We start from the raw sequence: 17,329 nt of genomic DNA, 5'->3' as shown, positions 1-17,329 counted from the left end.
GTCCTAGAGTAGAGACTGATGATGATGATGATGATATTTTTTCCTCAGAAGTTATCAAATATGGCACAGTACTGTTTAAAGATACAAACATGAACGACTTCGAGACTTTCGAGTCTTTTGCGTAGCAGACAAAGACATATTGGAGCGAGCACCATTAAGATCTGACTACAAGCCCACCAGCAGCAAAACCTAAGGCACAGACAGAAATCAAACTTCTTTTGTTAATGAACTCTAACGTAATTTAGATTATACTGTTGCATTTTAGAAAGGTAAATAACTACTAAACTTTGTTCCGTTCTGAAGCATGAAACAATTAAAATTATTAACCTAAAAATGTCGGGTGAAGTGCGTTTCATGGTGGGGGTTAGCAGACAGATGGAAGAGACACGAGATTGGGACCTCTGAGAAAGCAGCAGTCAGAATGTTATCAGATTCGGATGGTCGCCAGGTGAGATAAGGGATGGCAGATGGAAATAAGCAATTGTTAAACCTCTTCATAAAAAATGCGACCAGACAGACTTAAACAATTATCCCCAAGTTTCCATTCTAACATTTTTTTCGAAAATATTCGAGAGAGTAATGTACTCAAGAGTGATCTTACACTCAGGTAGAAACAATTTACGTGGCATATCACAATTTGGAAGCCAGAAGGGTTGCTCAAATTAGAATGCCATTTACACATTCACTCAGGGAACAATACAAATCTTAAATAACAAAAATATCATCAAATGAAATTTTTTGTGATCGTTTCCCAAGAGACTGATGTTCGTATCATGTCACTCTCTTAGAAAAACTGAAGATTTATGGAATTGATGGTTTTATACACAGCTGGATTGAATCATAGTTAGCTAACAGAATGCAAAAGGCTGTACTGAATAATTCCAACAGTGTCAGAACGAATAAAAAGTTTTAGCGACACGGGAGAAATCAGAAAGGGAGTTCGACAGGGTTCAATTTTGGGTCCACTTCTGTTCCTTATATATGTGAATCACCTCCCATTTAACATTCAACAAGCAGAATTGTAATTTTTTGCGGACTATATTTGTGTTATAATAAATCCCATTAGAGAGAAAGGGACAGAAGAGATTGTAATCACATTTCCCTAGCAATCATAAAGTCATAAAATAGACTCTTCCTAATTTTTGAAGAAACACTCTGTATAACAAATGGAGTAATACCAGCAATTTGTGTAGCACATGAACAGCAGTCAGTAAACTGGGTAGAATGCTCCAAACATTTTGGTGTGGTTGATGAAGAAAACTTGAAGCTACTTTTGCTCTTCGTATCTTGGAAACAAATCAATTAACCTCCTGACGTATTTTGCAAATTTGTACTCAATAATGCCTTGTAGAATAACTTTCTGAGGTATCTCACCACATAGAAAGAAATTATTGATTGCGCAAAAGCGAACAGTAAGAATAGTACATGGTGTTCACCCACGGACGTTATGTATGTACCTCTACAAGGAGATAGGCGTTTTAACTGCGCTCTCACAACACATATATTCGCTAATGAAATCCATCAAAAATAATCCATCACAGTTTAAGAAGCACGGTGATGTCCGTACCTAAAGCACTCAAGGGAAAAAATTACCTTTATTACTCTTATAGCTTCATTGGCTCAGAAAGCAGTTGATGAGGTGGCAAAAAAAATTCTTGATCTTTTGCCTCATACCATAAAATGTCTGACAGGTAGCAAAGTAAACTTTTAAATCTAACTTAAAATCATTCCCATGGTCAATTCTGTCTATTCCATTGACGAATTTCTATTTTAAAACTGGTAGTCAGTAGAAAAAAAGTGCAGTTGTATGAAATAATGTGTTCATTAGTGTTAATACTAATAATTTAAGAATAGCCCGTAAACTGAATCGTTTCAAATGATTTAGGTAGAAGAATCATTCAAATGATCTGTGTAAAGTGTAACTAAGTGAGTAATGGGACCTCCGTAGTGGCACGGCGAAAGAGGACGTCGCACCCAGTTCCAAGTGATGCTGCCATTGTCGGTGACGTATCTGCTGCTGTTTAGGATTCTCCATTCAGAATGATGCGTTAGTTCAGCTCGCTCGAACGCCTAGGCTGCATAGATTAGATGGCTACTAGTCTCAAAAGAAAGATGGCTGCCATTTCCTGTGTCACATAAAGGAAGGGATGACCACCATCTAGTGCAACGACACATGTAGTTCCAAAGACTTGCTGGAAGGAAATTTTGGTATCTGTTGTTAATAGTCTAATTACATAAGCTACCATGTTTGCTGGGCATACGCCATGCGTAAGAAATACCAAACGAGTTATTTATTATGTTCCTAAGTCACTGGGAATAACCAACTCTACCCCTACTGCAATACTTCTTCCAGAAAATTTAGCGGCGAAGATCTCAGAGCAGGCAGGGAGCCGCCTGGTGTCGTCTTGCATAAAACATCACAAGTCAGTGAACTTCCCGACTACGTAGAACTGTGACCGGTTTAATTTCAAACAATAGACTTAACAGCCTTTATCACGTTTTGCTTTATTAAGTCTGTCACTGTTCTAGTTTATTGTAGAATGTTAATTAGTACTTTCTTTCATTAATATCCCAGTACGTAGTAAAATTAACAAAAAATAATTTTTTTTTCTCAGTCATATATACGTAGACTAGGCTTCTTCAATGAGGTCAAGAGTCGCTTTTCAGCGTTGTTGGTCAAAGTAATGTGTTGAGAACTTAGGTTTACGTAGATAGAAGAGTGCCACTATTGTAGCATGATTTACTTTACGACGAGTCGGTTTCATGCGGTACGAGCAGCTGTGGGGAAGAGCAGGGGAGACTGAAGAGGGTGAAAGCAATGATGGTTCTGGCCCGGCGTCTTGCCAGGGGCAGAGAGCTTTTTGTGCGACGTCTACGCCGTGCGGGATCAGCCGAGCGGTCTGAAGCGCTGCAGTCATGGACTGTGCGGCTAGTCCCGGCGGAGTTTCGAGTCCTCCCTCGGGCATGGGTGTGTGTGTTTGTCCTTAGGATAATTTAGGTTCAGTAGTGTGTAAGCTTAGGGACTGATGAACTTAGCAGTTAAGTCCCATAAGATTTCACACACATTTGAACATTTTGCCGCGTCTACGACAGCAGCATGGGGTGTACTGCCTACGTACAATGTGCAGAGCTGTCGTCAGTAACATTTGCCTTGACATTTAAAATGTTATAATGTTGAATCCGACTCAATACCGTAACCAAAACGGAACCTGGTAGCTGTAAAATTATAGCGACGTGTAGGAAAGGGCGTTGTTGTGTTGTTGTGGTCTTCAGTCCTGAGACTGGTTTGATGCAGCTCTCCATGCTACTCTATCCTGTGCAAGCTTCTTCATCTCCCAGTACCTGCTGCAACCTACATCCTTCTGAATCTGCTTAGTGTATTCATCTCTTGGTCTCCCCCTACGATTTTTACCCTCCACGCTGCCCTCCAATACTAAATTGGTGATCCCTTGATGCCTCAGAACATGTCCTACCAACCGATCCCTTCTTCTGGTCAAGCTGTGCCACAAACTTCTCTTCTCCCCAATCCTTTTTAATACTTCCTCATTAGTTATGTGATCTACCCATCTAATCTTCAGCATTCTTCTGTAGCACCACATTTCAAAAGCTTCTATTCTCTTCTTGTCCAAACTATTTACCGTCCATGTTTCACTTCCATACATGGCTACACTCCATACATATACTTTCAGAAATAACTTCCTAACACTTAAATCTATACTCGCTGTTAACAAATTTCTCTTCTTCAGAAACGCTTTCCTTGCCATTGCCAGTCTACATTTTATATCCTCTCTACTTCGTCCATCGTCAGTTATTTTGCTCCCCAAATAGCAAAACTCCTTTACTACTTTAAGTGTCTCATTTCCTAATCTAATACCCTCAGCATCACCCGACTTAACTCGACTACATTCCATTATCCTCGTTTTGCTTTTGTTGATGTTCATCTTATATCCTCCCTTCAAGACACCATCCATTCCATTCAACTGCTCTTCCAAGTCCTTTGCTGTCTCTGACAGAATTACAATGTCATCGGCGAACCTCAAAGTTTTTATTCCTTCTCCATGGATTTTAATACCTACTCCAAATTTTTCTTTTGTTTCCTTTACTGCTTGCTAAATATAGAGATTGAATAACATCGGGGAGAGGCTACAACCCTGTCTTACTCCCTTCCCAACCGCTGCTTCCCTTTCATGTCCCTCAACTCTTATAACCGCCATCTCGTTTCTGTACAAGTTGTAAATAGCCTTTCGCTCCCTGTATTTTACCCCTGCCACCTTCAGAATTTGAAAGAGAGTATTCCAGTCAACATTGTCAAAAGCTTTCTCTAAGTCTACAAATGCTAGAAACGTAGGTTTGTCTTTCCTTAATCTTTCTTCTAAGATAAGTCGTAAGGTCAGTATTGCCTCACGTGTTCCAGTATTTCTACGGAATCCAAACTGATCTTCCCCGAGGTTGGCTTCTACTAGTTTTTCCATTCGTCTGTAAAGAATTCGTGTTAGTACTTTGCAGCTGTGGCTTATTAAACTGATTGTTCGGTAATTTTCACATCTGTCAACACCTGCTTTCTTTGGGATTGGAATTATTATATTCTTCTTGAAGTCTGAGGGTATTTCGCCTGTTTCATACATCTTGCTCACCAGATGATAGAGTTTTGTCAGGACTTGCTCTCCCAAGGCCGTCAGTAGCTCCAATGGAATGTTGTCTACTCCGGGGGCTTTGTTTCGACGCAGGTCCTTCAGTGCTCTGTCAAACTCTTCACGCAGTATCGTATTTCCCATTTCATCTTCATCTACAGCCTCTTCCATTTCCATAATATTGTCCTCAAGTGCATCGCCCTTGTATAGACCCTCTATATACTCCTTCCACCTTCCTGCTTTCCCTTCTTTGCTTAGAACTGGGTTTCCATCTGATCTCTTGATGTTCATAAATGTGGTTCTCTTATCTCCAAAGGTCTCTTTAATTTTCCTGTAGGCAGTATCTATCTTACCCCTAGTGAGATAAGCCTCTACATCCTTACATTTGTCCTCTAGCCATCCCTGCTTAGCCATTTTGCACTTCCTGTCGATCTCATTTTTGAGACGTTTGTATTCCTTTTTGCCTGCTTCATTTACTGCATTTTTATATTTTCTCCTTTCATCAATTAAATTCAATATTTCCTCTGTTACCCAAGGATTTCTACTAACCCTCTTCTTTTTACCTACTTGATCGTCTGCTGCCTTCACTACTTCATCCCTCAGAGCTACCCATTCTTCTTCTATTGTATTTCTTTCTCCCATTCCTTTCAATTGTTCCCTTATGCTCTCCCTGAAACTCTGTACAACCTCTGGTTCTTTCAGTTTATCCAGGTCCCATCTCCTTAAATTCCCACCTTTTTGCAGTTTCTTCAGTTTTAATCTACAGGTCATAACCAATAGATTGTGGTCAGAGCCCACATCTGCCCCTGGAAATGTCTTACAATTTAAAACCTGGTTCCTAAATCTCTGTCTTACCATTATATAATCTATCTGATACCTTTTAGTATCTCCAGGGTTCTTCCATGTATACAACCTTCTATCATGATTCTTAAACCAAGTGTTAGCTATGATTAAGTTGTGCTCTGTGCAAAATTCTATCAGGCGGCTTCCTCTTTCATTTCTTAGCCCCAATCCATATTCACCTACTACGTTTCCTTCTCTCCCTTTTCCTACACTCGAATTACAGTCACCCATGACTATTAAATTTTCGTCTCCCTTCACTATCTGAATAATTTCTTTTATTTTATCATACATTTCTTCAATTTCTTCGTCATCTGCAGAGCTAGTTGGCATATAAACTTGTACTACTGTAGTAGGTGTGGGCTTCGTATCTATCTTGGCCACAATAATGAGTTCACTATGCTGTTTGTAGTAGCTTACCCGCATTCCTATTTTCCTATTCATTATTAAACCTACTCCTGCATTACCCCTATTTGACTTTGTGTTTATAACCCTGTAGTCACCTGACCAGAAGTCTTGTTCCTCCTGCCACCGAACTTCACTAATTCCCACTATATCTAACTTTAACCTATCCATTTCCCTTTTTAAATTTTCTAACCTACCTGCCCGATTAAGGGATCTGACATTCCACGCTCCGATCCGTAGAACGCCAGTTTTCTTTCTCCTGATAATGACATCCTCTTGAGTAGTCCCCGCCCGGAGATCCGAATGGGGGACTATTTTACCTCCGGAATATTTTACCCAAGAGGACGCCATCATCATTTAATCATACAGTAAAGCTGCATGCCCTCGGGAAAAATTACGGCCGTAGTTTCACCTTGCTTTCAGCCGTTCGCAGTACCAGCACAGCAAGGCCGTTTTGGTTATTGTTACAAGGCCAGATCAGTCAATCATCCAGACTGTTGCCCTTGCAACTACTGAAAAGACTGCTGCCCCTCTTCAGGGCAGTGAGTGTAAAAACTAGTGCTTCGTGAACTGTAGGATCGCTATTTCAGTACCCAAATCGTTAGGGAACATTACTCCACCTGCGAACCTTTCTTGCTTATACCACTTCAAACCAGATCATTTCCACCGTTTTATTGCATTATTTCACTGCTTTATGTGTTCTGTACTGACTGGAACAGTAAAAGTGGAGGGAAAAATATTTTATAAGCAATGGTCTTCGTATTGTTTTGGTAAGCGTAACCAGGGCCTTTATTCGACGAGATGGATCTTAGTAACCTAGCAAAAGAATGCCCACGCTGGCCAGTGAAACCTGCAGAGAAAACACTGTAGACTACTTTTGCATTGTCCAGTAAAGATTCTGATTCATTATTACTGGAAAAATCATTGAAATCGCCTAATTGTGTTATATCCCTGGGAAACGTAATAACCATACAAATCCATCTTAAGCAGCAATTGCTTGTGATTAATTAGTCTCGATGATTTACAGCTTATCATCTGCTGCCAAAACAATTTTAAATGGTGAAAGTTTATGTTTGTTGTGGTGCCTTTTTCCCTTTGTTGGCGTGACGTTCTCCCACATGCTAGGGTTGCCATGCACAGCGAGGGTTGCATTACGCGCGCCACAGCATGCACACAAACTTGCGTCCCAGCCGCTCTACCAGTGACAGGGATAGGGCGGAAACTGACAGCACTACAACTGCGATGTCACAGGCACAGTCAGACACGCAGTTTCCTTCACGTTTGAGAGCAGAAACTATTTGTCGCACATTAGAACTGATTCTATCTTTTTGTATCAAGTTAGAGTTACTGCTAGTGTAAAAAAAAAAAAAAAACGAAAGATAATCGGCCTGCTTCCGTAACACCGTTTTATTCATATATTTTCCAGGTTGCACGCTTTATTGCAGTGGTTGTCAATATTTCTGAGACTACTATCCCTGAACGAGAAGAGATAGCTGTCTCTGTCACATAAAAAGTTAGTAGCTAACTAAAGTTTATCTTCAAGAACAACTGTACTCTCATATTTGAAGTGATGAAAATGAATATAATACACACTGCTGGGAAAAGTGCAACACCATCAAGGAGTGTGTTCATGGCACCATGGTATAATATGAGCATACTGAGGGGCTCTAGTGTTCGTGACTCACTTGTCGCGGTCGTCGGCGATCTCATGGCGCTCAGGAGGCCTCTCTGTGCATTCTCACTGTGGGCAGTGACTGCCGAAGTAAGAGGTCAACAAAGTTCACACTAGGATGCAACCATGCCCCACCGACGTGTAAACACTCCTGTTGAATAATTTCGGCCAGTTGAAGGTGGTCGCGATGCAGGCCTTTGGGAACGAGGACGGACGTATCGTGCTATTGTTGTTGAGCATAGTGTGTCGTTAGCGTGTCGCTGCTTCCAACAGTGGTCTGTGAAACATTCCCACACCTGTAGAACAGGATCTCGACGTCGGCGTAGTGCAGACGCACGTCAAGATTGACATATTACGCGAGAAGTGGTGGCTGACTGAACATCATCCAGCGACGAAATCTAGGCACGTGCTGCGTCATGAGGGGCTATAGGCAACCGACTGCTTGTAACAGGACAAAGAATGCGTGTGAATTTGGCCAGGCTACAATTGACACCACTACATCCACAATCGCAGCAGCTCTGGTGTCTTGAAAGAGTCAACTGGAGAGTGGAACGGCGTTCCGTTGTGTTCAAGGATGAGAGCAGGTTCCGTCTGTACGCGAGAGATGACGTAGACCTAGTCTTCCAGAGTGTATTCACATACGTAACACAGATCCATCCCAAGGTTCATTGTTGGGAGGGAGGGGGAAAGGCGCTAGTTACAACTCGAGGGACATTTGCTGTTTCTGCAGGATATAGTAACCAATATCCTCTACATTGCACAGGCTGTTGTCTCTGCGCTACTACCATTCCTACCAGAAGTGGGTGATGTTCTTTATCAGCTGCACAGTGCTCATCCACATACTGCTGCTGCGACTCCACCTGCTCTTTGTGGTTTACAACTGCCCTGACCAACAAAATCACCAGATCTCTCGCCAGCTGAACATGTGTGGGACATGACGAAGTAGGAACTTACTTGTTCTGCGTGGACTGCAAGAACCACTGCAGAACAGCAAACTCAGGATCAAGACGCTTGGGACAGTCTATCTGAGGATGCCATTCGGCATCATTACGATTGTTTGCATGCGATAATACACATCTTCGCTTACCACCAGAGGATGGTACCCTTTGTATTTATGCGACTGTTTAGGCATCCTTTGCTCTGACATGTGTGTTTCATTTGGTCTGAATTTGTTATCGTATACCCATATAATGATGACCTGTCACCTAATTGTCAATAAAGTGACCTTGTCCTAGGGGGTGTTGCATTTTCTTTCCGGTAATGTAATTGACGACCCAGCAAATAACACTCGCATGATTTTTTTGTATATGTAAGGAGAGAAATAATGGGTCAATGTGGCTTTTGGTACTACAGTTTACCAATAATTTTATGTTCGAATTAATGTTCTTTAATACTCGTCGTAAATGACGCTCCGAGATCTTTGGATTCCTAGTTTTATTTTTATTGCTATAAATGCTTTCATAGCAGTAGCTGAACTGCTGTTCTAAAGATTTTCGCAAGCAATAATGGATATTCGTCACCAAGCGCTTGCTAAAGTATTGTCGTTGCGGAGACCTAGCAAACTGTCCAACACATTATATGACTTGTAAATTCTGAAATGCAGGGAAATAGTGAATAACACAATTTATTAATGATGACAGGTTCTGACTGTTACGACTTTAGTAAAAATGTGAAAATGGCTAGGAGTGCTTTTGGTAACGTAAATAGCGTTTTCAAACCTCGGCTTCTTAGATGTCTGAAACTAAAACTTTAAAATCAGAATTTATGAAAGACTGAGATTGTCCGAGAAACAGTCAAAATGGGGGTTACTCAGTGAGCAGTGGAGAGACACATGATGTTAATTACTAGGTAAAACGTGAATATAAACTGGCTGATCAGAGAACTGATGGGATTAGAAGACATTACTGTCAGGTAATGAAAATGCATTGTAGGTAGGTGAGACATAGCCAAGCAAGTACAGAATAGTTCGCACAATAAAGTGCAATAATTTACTCCAACAGATGAGGAACGACGGAGACGACGAACTAATAGAAGGTAGATACTGTCGGCAGCTGAGGAGAATGTGGGCGACAGGAATTCAGCTGCGGGTCTGATGTGGATTACCCTTATGCTCGAGAACAATATAGTACACGAAATTCTATAAAAATTGTCGCAGAAGAATCTGAGTAGCACCAAGGTGTAGTGGATATGGTACTGAACTGTTGTATGGAGGGTTGTGAGTTCAAAACTCACCTGGACTGTACACTTTTAATTTCATATTCGGTTCGAGTACATTCTAGTAGAATCCACAAATATCAAGAATCATTGTACTGGAATGTTCTGTAGCTATATATATATACTGTATGTGTTCTGGCCGGAGGCAGCTCGCTCCGCGCTCCTGTATGTGCAAGTGCTGAATGAACCTTCGTTAAGTGAAGTTAGTGTTCGTCATTCTTCTAACTACACCTTCTTCTACGTGACAATATTTATTTCGGTATAGGTCAAAATTTAGCTGTGACAGACCTGATAAGATTCGAACGACACAGATACATTAAATTCATCACATTTTAGTGTACTGATAGACCATCTGATCAAAAGTATCCGGAAATAACTATGTAATGCATGACTGACTACTGTATGCTACGAGATACGAACCTGTCAACATAAAAGGAAGCAGGTACTATTGTGTTGCCAGCGGGGAAACAGTAACAGTAGAATGGTTTGGTCAGGAGAGCTCAATGGGATCATTGGAAGTCACCTGAGTATCAAATCCATCAGTGCATCAGAGTAATATCATCCCCTGTAGTTCTGTGCAAGTGGCATGTTGGCTAAATTATTTTGAACTGCATAAGCGAAGGCACAACCACAGCTAAACAACCAGGAAGACCTCCTGTTCTGACGGACAGGGACCGTCGAGCACTGTGGAGGTTGGTTGTAGAAAATCAGATGAAATCAGTGGAAGAAATCACTCGTGATTTCCAGTCCGGCTAAGACAGTGGCGGTCGAACAGTTCATCTACATCTACATGGATACTCTGCAAATCACATTTAAGTGAAACTTCCTGGGAGATTAAAACTGTGTGCCAGACCGAGACTCGAACTCGGGACCTTTGCCTTAAGTGGGCAAGTCCTCTACCGACTGAGCTACCCAAGCACGACTCACGCCCCGTCCTCACAGCTTTACTTCTGCCAGTACCTCGTCTCCTACCGTCCAAACTTTACAGAAGCTCTCCTGCGAACCTTGCAGAGCTAGCACTCCTGAAAGAAAGGATATTTCGGAGACATGGCTTAGCCACAGCCTGGGGGATGTTTAAGTGCCTGGCAGAGGGTTCATCGAACCACCATCACAATTCTCTATTATTCCAATCTCGTATGGCGCGCGGAAAGAATAAACACTTATATCTTTCCATACTAGCTCTGATTTCCTTCATCGTGGTGATCGTTCATCCCTATGTAGGGCGGTGTCAACAAAATATATTCGTATTCGGAGGAGAAAGTTGGTGATTGGAATTTCGTGAGAAGATTCCGTCGCAACGGAAAACGCCTTTCTTTTAATGATGCCCAGCACAAATCCTGTATCATTTCTGTGACACTCTCTCCCATATTTCGCGATAATACAAAACGTGCTGCCTTTCTTTGAACTTTTTCGATGTACTCCGTCAGTCCTACCTGGTAAGGTTCCCACACAGTGCAGCAGTATTCTAAAAGAGGACGGACAAGCGCAGAGTAGGCAGTTTCCTTAGTAGGTCTGTTACATTTTCTAAGTGTCCTGCCAATAAAACGCAGTCTTTGGTTAGCCTTCCCCACAACATTTTATATGTGTTCCTTCCAATTTAAGTTGTTCGTAATTGTAATACCTAGGTATTTAGTTGAATTTACGGCTTTTAGATCAGACTAATTTATCATGTAACCGAAGTTTAACGAGTTCCTTTTAGCACTCATGTGAATGACCTCACACTTTACGTTATTTAGGGTGAACTGCCACTTTTCGCACGATTCCGATATTTCATCTAATTCGTTTTCCAGTTTGTTTTGATCTTCTTATGACTTTATTAGTCGATAAACGACTGCGTCATCTGCAAACAACCGAAGACCGCTGCTCAGATTGTCTCCCAAATCGTTATATGGATAAGGAACAGCAAAAGGGCCTATAACACTACCTTGGGGAACGCCAGAAATCACTTCTGTTTTACTCGATGACTTTCCGTCAATTACTACGAACTGTGACCTCTCTGACAGGAAATCACAAATTCAGTAACATAACTGAGACGATATTCCATAAGCACGCAATTTCACTACGAGCCGCTTGTGTTGTACAGTGTCAAAAGCCTTCCGGAAATCCAGGAATACGGAATCGATCTGAAATCCCTTTTCAATAGCACTCAGCACTTCATGTGAATAAAGAGCTAGTTGTGTTTCACAAGAACGATGTTTTCTAAACCCATGTTGACTGTCTGTCAATAGAACGTGTTCTTCAAGTTAATTCGTAATGTTCGAACACAGTATATGTTCTAAAATCCTGCTGCATATCGACGTTAACGATATGGGCCTGTAATTTAGTGGATTACTCCTACTACCTTTCTTGAATGTTGGTGTGACCAGTGCAACTTTCCAGTCTTTGGGTACGGATCTCTCCTCGAGCGAACGATTGTGTATGGTTGTTAAGTATTGAGCTAATGCATCAGCATACTCCGAAAGGAACCTAATTGGTATACAGTCTGGACCAGAAGACCTGCTTTTAATAAGTGATTTGTGTTGCTTCACTACTCTGAGGATATTTACTTCTACGTTACTCACGTTGGCAGCTGTTCTCGTAAACGATACGTTTCTATATAGCTGTGCAAAGAGCTATGTCAATGGGTAGTGGATGACTAGAAAAGAATCATCTGGAGGATGAACCACGCTGTATCTTTTATCAAACCGATGGATGGATTTGCGTTTGGCGAATGCCTGAAGAACACGATCTGTCCTCTTGGGTAGTGCCAACATGCAGTACAAAGGCGGTGGTGTTACAGTTTGGGTTGTTATTCGTGGATAGTGTGAGGTCTTCTTATTGCGCTTAAGAAAACAACTGCAGAAACCTGTCAACATATTTACAGCATAGCGTACTGTGTACAGTAAAGGAACGACTCAGAGACAATGAGTTTTTGTATCAGAAGGACAATGCAGACTGTCATGAAGCAGCAGCTGTGGGGCAATGTTTTACCAACAGTAAGATTGCTGAAACTGACTGGCCTGCCCAGAGTCACGACATGAACTGAATGGAATACTTCTGGGATGAGTTAGAACGTCACTTCCACTCCACACCCCAGCGTCCACATGAGTGCCTTCTCTGGTTTCGACTGCTGAGGAAGGATGGTCTGCTGTTCCTCCACAGACACTCAGACACCTCATTGAAAGTACCCAGCAGGGCTTGAGCCGTCAGAAAGACAAAGGAGACATTCACCACATACTGATGTCCACTAATAGGCGTCCGGATACTTTTGATAAGGCCGAACAGCATACACAAGTAGCATTATCCCGATATCGATTGGAGACAATGCACAGTTACTGAACTGCAGTCAAAATTCACGTTTATTTTTTCCTCAGTTACTCACGGAGCTGTTCGTAGTAATTTTATTTGATCAAGACAGCATTGATAAAGCTGTTATCTATCAAAAAACATACACCCCGGAAGTTAAGAGGATGTTCCAAAACTTTTACGGAACAGTTTATTATTAATCGCACGATTTATATCGGCGTTTGCTGTTTTGCTCGCTGTTCAGAAGCCGTTAAGCTCAGGCTGTAACTGGTATTATTGTGAGCTTTTCGCGCAGTAAGCTGGTATTTACTGAGTCAATCGCGTGGATCATGGCCTATCCCAAGCCTTCTGTGTCGATACCAATTCAACAGCTTGCGTGCCAAGCATCATAAGCGTACCGGATTAAGGTACTGTGAGAACTGCGTGTACAGAACAAGTTCCGTGTTCACAGTGGGGATTGTGACACACAAGACATAAGGTGAAATACTGCGGCGGCACTTAGCCCTTTTTTTGTATCGAATGAGACTAAAGCAGTAGTCGAGCACACCGTCTGCAGTCAATAGAACCATTACGTTGGCACTGACAAACGCTTTCAGCCCATGAGACAGTGCAGAGCCTTTGTGTTGAAGTTTATGTTTCCATATATTGACTGAGCCGCGCTGGCCCCGGCTTATGTGTTGGTTTCAACCTTGATTGTTACTCTGCGTTTGGTTTTCCGCGGTTATTGCGGTTGTGCCGTGGTTCTTCCTCTTTCTATGTGTGGCAGCAGCGATGTGTATCGGTATTTGCACCTTGTACTATCTTTGGTCTGGTGCTTATAATTTCCGGGTAGCTAGTGTGCGGCAGTCGGTCAGTTGGTGTGGATCAGACAGGAAATCTCCGCGCGGCGCAGTGGGCCGGGCCCGCTGGCGGTCTCTACACAGTGTCGGAGTGTGTGGGAGCTGTTCCGAGTGCTACGAGGTTCGTGGCTCACCGACCCAGGACATCAAAGTTGAGTGGTGATTCAGTTACCGAAGCCAGACTGTCCACATTGTGCCGTTGGTTTTCATGGATGGCTATTGGGGTTATTCCCGTGAGCAACAGGGAGTGTTAGAGTTGGCGAATGTTTGGTCATTTGAAGTCCAAGTGCACCAGCGGAATTTTCTGCCTTTTGGCCGTTAGCGTTCCGGTTACCTGCCATGGCCGCTGACAGTAAAATTCAGGCAGTGTCCTTTCCCCACCGTGCTGTCGCTGTCCAACACGTGTGTGTAGTTTCGACAGCTTATGCATTCTTGGTTGCGGACGGCTACACCTTTTACGTTTTGGCTTTGGAGTTCCTTGTGTACTGGTCGGGTGGAAAGCAAGTCGTCTTGTTGGTGGGTCCGTTGACTGTCTCTTGGTTGGGTTGCCGGCGGATCGGATATAGTTGGGCCGTCTACCTGTCTCCCTAAGCGAACGTTAATATTTCAAGTGCAGACCGACCCCCGGAAACTTCTGAACACCGCTGGCTGTACTGCCTTTTCTTATTGGTGTTTGATTGTGTATTTTAATTGCTCATAGCCGATGGTTTGAATTTGTATGCGTTTAGTTGGGTTTTTCAATAATGGGCCTTCAGCCGCTTTAAAATTGAAAGTTACTTACATGTCAAATCTTGCATTGTTTGGACGTTCAGTCTCATTTAAATTATTTTGGATGAAGCTTTGGGTCTTCTGCCTTTTGGAAATTCATTGTAGTTGTGCTTTTCAATCATGGGCCTTCACCCGTCTTAAAATTAAAATTCCTTACTTGCTAAGTGTTAGATTGTTTGGGCCTTCAGCCTCATTTAAATTTTTTCTCTGGATAAAGCTTTGAAGCTTTGGACCTTCCGCCTTTTGAATATTTATTGTAGTTGTGTTTTCAATCATGGGCCTTCAGCTGTCTTAAAATTTAAATTTCTTACTTGCTAAATCTCAGAGTGTTTGGGCTTTCAGCCCCATTTAAGAAAATTATTTAAGGATAAAGCCTTTGGCTTTCTGCCTTGTAAAAATTTATTGTAGTTGTGTTTTGAATCATGGGCCTTCAGCGGTTTTAAAAGTAAAATTCCTTATTGTTAAGTGTTCGATTGTTTGTCCCCTAAGCCTCTTTTTTTCAAAAATATTTAGGATAAAGCTTTGGGCCTTCTACCATTGAAAATTTATTGTAGTTGTGTTTTTAATCACGGGCCTTCAGTCGTTTAAAATTAAAATTCCTTACTTGTCAAGTCTTAGATTGTTTGGGCCTTCGGCCTCATTTGAAATATTATTTCAAATATTATTGCACTTTCTGCCTTTTGAAAATTTATTGTAGTTGTGTTTTAAATCATGGGCCTTCAGCCGTTTTAAAAATTAAAGAGGTTGTACCCCTAAGCCATAAGATTGTGTGACATGGTCAGTCGATAGTTAAGCTCGGAAATTTGCGCTGTAATGTTTGGGCAACTAAATGAAGTTGTGTGTGTTCGAGTGGAACCGACAGCCGTTCATTTTTGGCCCCTTTCCACGACTCCGACTACCTGTTCTGTCCTGCGGATTCAACCAGGCGTTTCATTGACCAAAACCACATTTAATTATTACATTATTTTTAGTGTCATTAGCTATGGTGAAACTGATTTATCTAGCCATATCCTGTGCCAACACCTTAATCGCAGCGTAGCGCTTTACACTGCCGGGAAAACAATAGTACACCTGGAAAGATGACGCCAGGTTTGATCTGATGACGGCACATGCCATCTGCGGGACAGTTAATGTACTGGTAATGATTTCAGCGTCGTCCACCAACAGATAGCGTAGTGGCATAGCTAGCACGGCACCCTGTGTGTCTACCACTTGATAGGGACTCACTCGTGCCTCCTATTGTCAATTAAGCGCGTTTGAAAGGGGTCATATTGTGGCCTTCTCAGTGGCGGGACTGTGCTTTCGGAGAACTGCCACACGAGTTGGACCCGGTGCGCCAGTTGTGCAACGGCGCTTGTATCCATGGTCACGTGAACATTCTCTCACTGGTGGACGAGGTTCTGGACATCCACGCAGCACAGACGCTACGCCATAATCACCATATTGTAAGGGTAGCAGTGGCACATCGTACAGGTACCACAGCACAGGTAAGAGGGCTTGTGACCCCAGACCTGTTAACACGAACAGTTGCGAACGGGATATTACTAGCGGGACTACGGTCTCGCACACTTGTAGTGCGTCTTGTACTCACGCCACAGCATCTAAGTGCACGGCTCGAATAGTACCGTGTCCGGATCCCTTGGAAGATGGAATGACGCGCCGTAGTCTTCAGTGATGAACGCAGATTCTTTCTCCACGAAACTTATGTTCGTTTGCGTGTATCATGCAGACCTGGTGAACTCTGCCTCGGAAAGTGAAATCGTCCAAGATACTCTGGTCCCACCTGAGGCTTTATGGTCTAAGGTGCGATAAGCAACGACTCTAGTTCACCTTTGGTTTTTATGGCGCAGGCGCTAACCAGCGGTCGGTATTTGCAGATTATTCGTAGACCTGCTCTTTTGCCGTTCTTGTAACAGGAAAGTGATTTGTTGTTCCGATAGGATAATGCTCGCCCACACACTGCCCTCGAAACTCAACGTGCTCTGCAAGACGTGCAGCAACTTTCCTGGCCAGTACGATCTCTGGACTTGTCTCCAATCGAACCCGTAAGGGAAATGATGGGACGAGAAGTGACTCTTGTGATTCGTCAACCAAAAACTCTTACAAAACTACGTGAATAGGTCGGCAGGAGTGGCAAAACGTGTCCCAAGACACTATTTATCATCTGTACGATCGACTCGACGCCGGAGTCAGCGCCTGCATTACCGCCCTTACAGGCTACACCACGTACTAATTTGGGTGTTTCAGTGTGGTTCGATACCTGGTACAGAACCGTTTGTACTATTGATATGAAAATTTAATCCTTTCTTATACTAAACATTCACTGTTGCAACAATTGATCCTGAGTGAATTGAAAGCCTCTAAAAGGGTGTTCTAATTTTTTTCTTGCAGTATATTTCGCGATGTCTTGATATGTGTCCTACTGTAATACCACGTGATACAAATACTCCCAAGATTGCTACTTGCCGAGGCGCGTGGGTGAACGGCTGCAGAAGGACGGAAACAAAGAATCGAGTACGAAATAACGAACAATAAATCAGGTGACAAAATCAGAACCCTTTAGGTGTATCCATAGCTTACCTATCAGTTTCACTTCGAGATACTTAAAACTGCTGTCGCAAATTTTAGGATTATAGACATGTCCGAGAGAAAAGAAGCTTTAGTATGGAGATTTC

The sequence above is a fragment of the Schistocerca serialis genome, chromosome 7 (genome assembly GCF_023864345.2).
Source record: "Schistocerca serialis cubense isolate TAMUIC-IGC-003099 chromosome 7, iqSchSeri2.2, whole genome shotgun sequence".
Taxonomy (NCBI): domain Eukaryota; kingdom Metazoa; phylum Arthropoda; class Insecta; order Orthoptera; family Acrididae; genus Schistocerca; species Schistocerca serialis.
Note: the sequence above shows the minus strand (reverse complement) of the source record.